Genomic DNA, 6,634 nt, shown 5'->3' on the forward strand with positions numbered 1-6,634 from the left:
GTATTCTCCCTCTTGTATATAGCCAGGTAAAGGGAGAGAAGAAGAGAGTATGGTTTTGGGGAAGAGGGAAATATTGTCTTCTCTGGTGCTTTCTGAGAGGTTGGGAGTCCTGACTGGAAAACTTCAGTTTCAGATCTAGTCAAATAGAACCCATGCACTGATGGGGTGGTGGCTGAAGTGGTTACGCTGCTGGGTTGCTGACCAAAAGATCAGGGGTTCAAGCCCCAGCACTGACAAGTTGCCACTGTTGGGCCCTTGAACAAGGCCCTTGACCTGCTCTCCCAGGGATACTGTATTATGGCTGACCCTGTGCTCTGACCCCAACCTCCAAGGATGGACTATGCAAAGAAAGAATTTCCTTTAGTGGCTGGCTTTTTAGTTTGAGAGGGTCTGGTTATGTTTGCTCTAAAGACTCCTCAGTCTACCTAAAAGGAGCAGGTGGAGGGCGGCAGCGGATAGGCCTCTACTTCAGCCAACGCTGGCTGAAATGGACATTACTCTGCAGGACATTTGGATTACAGGATGGACAATAGGACAATGGACAGATAAGGCTTCCTTTATTTCTCTCATTTTTAAACAGCAGTGACTGAAATGCATGGGTATGCCTTTTGCATTGCAATGGTTGTTATATTTTGGAGGATTTGTTTATGGTATGTTTTGTGTATCCTTTCATATAAACTTACGCTTTTGCCGCACATGGTTCTGAGATTGTGTATCTAAGATTTATGACAAGGTTTAATTAGTAATCTGGTCGGTGAGTCCCTCCCTCAAATTCCTCTCCTCAGCAGTTAGTTGGGAGACCATTACAACTGCAAAGGGTGGTGAAAACCAGCCCGCACGTCAGTGGCACCCAACTTCCTGCCACTGAACCTCTTCACAGAGCACACATCATCAGGGACCTCTCCCATCCCAGTCACAAAGTGTTTAACCCCCTATCAGCCAGGAGAAGACACACTGTTAGGTCTCACTGATACTTACTACTTTCACTGCCTGTAAACATCAAGATCTGCTCTACCCATACATTCTGTATTATCACTATAATTATAATAATAATAATAATTATTATAATTTGTAATAAGTTATATATACACTACTTACAAAAAGTTAAGGATATTTGGATTTTGGGTGAAATTTATGAAAAATGTAAAAAGTTCACACTACAGTGATATTATATCATGAAAGTAGGGCATTTAAGTAGAAGCATGATTAGTGGAAGGTGATTTCCTCATCTCAAACAATTTATTGAAACAAAAGCCAACAACAGTGGTGGGTATACCACAACAAAAAATGGCAGTGTCTCAATAATTTGTCATGTGCCCTTGACCATCAATTACAGCTCGACAACGACGTCTCATGCTGTTCACGAGTCGACTTATTGTCTGCTGAGGCATGGCATTCCACTCTTCTTGAAGGGCGGCCCTCAGGTCATTGAGGTTCTGGGGTGCGGGGTTACGAGCCTCTACACGGTGACTCACGGTTTTCTATGGGATTCAGGTCTGGAGAAAGTGCAGGCCACTCCATTTGAGGTACCCCAGCCTCCAGCAGCCGTTCCCTAATGATGACCTCGATGAGCTGGAGCATTGTCGTCCATGAAGATGAAATTAGGCCTGTGTTGTTCATGCAGGGGCACAATGACTGGATTAATGATGTTATTCAGGTAGTATTGGCTTGTCACTGTACCATTCACATGATGTAGGGCAGTTCTGTATTGAGTAGACACACCTGCCCAGACTGTAACACCACCACAACAGTGGCTGATGCATAGCGCTCTCCTTGAAGTCTCCAACATCGTTGGTCTCCATCATTTCTGCTCAACGTGAATCGACTTTCATCAGAGAACAGCACTGAGGCCCACTGGTCCCTCGTCCAGCATAAATGCTCCCTGGCCCGATGCCTGTGCCTGGCGGTGTGGTCAGGTACCCTTGAGGTCATCTAGCACGCAGACCACACTGATGTAAACGGTTTTGAATGGTCTGATGTGACACTTGGGTGCCTCTCACCTCCCTTAAATGTGCCTGGAGTTGAGTGGCATTTATCATCCGGTTCCACAGGGCACTGTTCACAATGAAGCGGTCATCAATGTGGGATGTGGCCAAAGGATGTCCACTTCTATGCCTTTCTGTGACTCTCTGTATCTCTGTCGCAACCTGCTGATGACACTCTGACACTCTAAGCTCAGTGGCCACTTCCCTCTGAGAACATCCTGTTTGAAGCCTCGCAATGGCGAGGTACTGTTGATCAATTGTTAGGTGTTGTCTTGGTCTCATTATGTTAAAATGTGAACAGCATGATGAAGAGGACTGTTTAAATACCAATTCTAATTGAACCAGAAAATTTATTGGTCGATTCATGGATCAAACACCAGTTGTGAATTTTGCCGTTAAGCACCTTGTTAGAGAACAGCAAGTTATGCAAAAAGTACTGAAACACTGAACAGTATCTATCTATCTATCTAAATTGCTCCCACCTAAGTGGCAGTTTTGCTACTCCTCAAACTTTAGTTCAAGTTTCACCAAATTTGGCATAATCTGTTTAAACTATTGTCTACTACCATCATAGATAGATACAACTTTATTGTCATTCCAAAGTACAGGTACATAGCAACAAAATGCCGTTTAGCATCTACCAGAAAAATAGTAGTAATTGTGCAAATGAACAAGTGCAGGTAAATATGTACATCAATACATAAGGCCGTCATGTGCATAGAGAAGTATGTGCAAGTTGAATATTGAATATTACAGCACATTGATGCCCGTTTGTCCAGTGTTCAAAGCATACACATCATGAGTGAAACTACAAATTACTTTTGAATCCCTTAGATACAGCCAATAATTACGGCTCTGGATTTGTGATTGCTTAGACAACAAAGGCAGTCTCTTTGTGAATGTGAGGCTCATGAGTCTGTGTGCTTGGCCCCTGAAATTGCTGATTGCAGCAATAATTTCTATATTTTCTCATTCTGTCAAAATTAATTTCAGGTAATACCACTGCTAGCACAACATACAACATACTTCTGTGTCATTTTAAATCCAAGTGTGACTTACATCAAGCAGAACACAGGATTTTATTTTAACCTGCATTTCAGACTGCAGTGAAGCCAGCTGTGATAGAAACCGGAGTGCCCATATATATACGGTGATAACTGCCCTTTAGGAATTTTTAAAAAGATCCGAAAAAGCCTGCCGCTTGTCAGTTTTAATGGAGTACCATGAGATAGAGTTTCTGCTAATAATTTTACCTGGCCCACACCTATCTCCTGTATGGGCCATCACCTTGACACTGGACTGGCACAGTCACTTATACAATTATTCCAGCACATGGACACTTTGATATGATAATGATAAATTGATATGAGAATGATAAACACTGGATCACCTCAATATATGCCATATACACATACTCATGTTCATGTCTGCATTTATGTGTATATACCACTTTTAGTGTATATATATCTACTTACACCTATATTTTCATATATATTATATTTACACCTATTTTTCATATTCTTATTTATAGTGTATTTTACTTTATTTTCTATTTTTATACTTTTAAGATACTCTAGTTTTATTTTTATGGATCTCTTTTTTCCCCCCACATACTTTTTATAAATGTTTACATGCCGGAGAGTCGTACAAAACATTTCACTGCATGTCGTACTGTGTATGTATGACAAATAAAATTTGAATTTGAGAGGCAGTCACAATGTAAATGTATTTTATTAATGATACACAATCTTTCACCATGTAGAAGTCAGTCTGTCTATATTACATATCTTATTAAAACATAGTATAATATTCAATTATGTGATGTATTATTACTATGAAGTCTAACAAAAATTCCAGAGATTTCTTCAACTTTTTTTTCTTCTTCAAAATCCACAACATCCTTTGGAGTAGTCTTTGACGTATTTCAATTGTCGTCATCTATGTAATGGATGCTGGTAAATATGCTAACATAGAAACACAAATGACAATTAACAAAAATGTATTTAACATTTATTCATTTGCATTAGCAAAAATTATTTCTGATTTGTCAATAATTACCTAGGCATCCTGCTCTCACTATCTGGCTGGTAGATTTGTGTTCTCTTGAATGCTTACAGAACTTCAGTTAAGCTTCAAGTACATCTACCTAGTGTTAGTCAGATATTTACATTGTATATTTACAGGAATAAGCAGTAAATTTGATGCAAGTTGAGTAGACATTTAAGGGTAAATACTTCTACTTGAGTTACTTTGAGTAGGCAGGCGATATAACCTCAATTTATTTTCACAACATGAGACATTTTCTTTCATGTTAAAGATATAAATGCACAGATCCAAAATACATGTACAGCATTTGACAGATGCCCTTATACAGAGTGACTTACATTTATCTCATTCATATAACTAAGCAATTAAGGGTTAAAGGACTTGCTCAAGGGCCCAGAAGTGGCAGCTTGGTGGTCCTGGGATTTGAACCTACAACCTTTAACCACTTAGGCACCATATGGATACATGTCCATTCCTCTCAGCACCAAATGTTTATGTTCACACAAGACATAACCAAATGGGTTTCCAGGACAGGCACTTAATATCCTCCTAAGTACTTGTACTATCACATGTATGATATTGGCTCCAAATAAAATTCTGCATTGATAATATAGTGCTCATAAGCACTGAACTACTCAACTGATATCTTTGAAATAAACAACCTGCATTACTTAGTCGTGGACTATTTTTCCAGATATATAAATATAGCTCATATTTAAGACTTGTCAGGTCAAACAAATGCTTGCCAAAAAAAACTCATGTCATTGAAAGTTAATATTGATTAATCACTGTGCAAAGGAAAGAATGTAACCATTCTGCACTTAAAAACAGCAACGAGACACATTTTTATTAAAATGGGCATGTCCAAAGCCACAAAGAGGTGGTGTAGTGTTTTTTTCCCCCTTTCTTTTCAACAAATACATTTTAGTCAGTGCAGACTATAATCGGAGTCAGTACATGGTAGAGAGTGAGAGATTTGTTTAAAACACGATTCGTTCACCAATAAAGAGAGTTAAAATAGATTTTAATGTGTTCAGGTAAAACAATCTCGACTGGTTTTAGGTTCAAAACCTGCAAGGGGATATCCACACAGATTAATTCAGTGTCCTTGTAAAATAAATAATCAGCTAAATTAGGTAAACAGAAATAGAGCTTTTAGTTGTAATTATAATGAATTAAAATGTAGTTTTACTCTACTAATAAGGAACAGTTACAATATGGGTTTGCACCTACAGGACTTGACCTCCAATTATAACAATTGGAAAGTGTTATGTACAGGGTTCTATAAATTGATTTTTTTTTTTCCCTCACAATGTACCGTCCTGCTCCTCCAATGTGATGCACATGCTCCGTGTGCTCAGTGTAATTGGTGTGATTAAGAGTCAAGCGTTAAAAAAAAAAAAAGAAAAAAAGAAATTATGGTGTACTATGGTGATGGTCACTGTACATATATAACAAAACAGATAAGAAAAAATGTTTTTATATTAATTTGCTGATGCGTTTTTAAACAGCTCATTGCACTTGGGGATTAATATGGGCAAAAAGGCAAAAAAGTGCCATCAGCACGACACTGAAAAGACCACACATCAGCCAAGATGACAAATGAAATAGGGCTAAACAGTGAGTTGAAGTGCATTGACAAATGAAACATAATGGCTAGTCTACTGGGGCAAATCAGATCATATAATGAAAATGTTGAGCAATGGAGCTCTTACACAAGGTGGTTTAATTATGTTGTCAAGGCAAATGGGATAAAAGAAGGTATTAGCAGCACTGGTACCTAAAATTTTAACATGTCAAGTCCTCAAAGTATACAGAGAAAAACCAACAACAAGAGAGCAAGAAAACACTGACCAAAAAGTGGTTTTCGGGACAGGAACGCTAGTACAAAAACACAAAATGCAAAAACTGTTTAAAAAAGGACACATTAAGCACTCATGCCAAAGTAATCCAGCCTTTTCAAATAGAAATAGCATTGAGCTTTAGTGTCATTATTTTAAAATACAAAGGACTGTTTAGCCGATCACAAGAATTGCCAATGTAAATAGAAAGACAAATACTGAAATAAAAAAATGATGCAATATATAAAATCGAATTTGCATATTCACTTTAATGTTAATCTAATGTAATGTATTTTCTTGTTTTATTTGTATACTTGGGTATGTACTTTGTAAAGTGTCCTTGAGTGCTTTGAAAGGCACCCATAAATTAAACATTATAAAAACTTTCCAGAATTTCAAAAAACATACAGTATCTCACAAAAGTGAGTACATCCCTCACATTTTTGTAAATATTTTATTATATCTTTTCATGTGACAACAGTGAAGAAATGACACTCTGCTCCAATGTAAAGTAGTGAGTGTACAGCCTGTATAACAGTGTCCCCTCAAAATAATTTTTTAGCCATTGGCTGTTGGCAACAAAAGTGAGTACACCCCTAAGTGGAAATGTCCAAATTGGGGCCAATTAGCCATATTTACAAAAAGGTGAGGGGTGTACTCAATTTTGAGAGATATTGTTTATTTTTAAACAGTACACAACTTCAGCAGTAAACCACTTTTCTAACTGAAGGTTTCCTGTGTGTTCATTAAATGTTAACTTGG

The sequence above is a fragment of the Hemibagrus wyckioides genome, linkage group LG26 (assembly GCF_019097595.1).
Source record: "Hemibagrus wyckioides isolate EC202008001 linkage group LG26, SWU_Hwy_1.0, whole genome shotgun sequence".
NCBI classification, from domain to species: Eukaryota; Metazoa; Chordata; class Actinopteri; order Siluriformes; family Bagridae; genus Hemibagrus; species Hemibagrus wyckioides.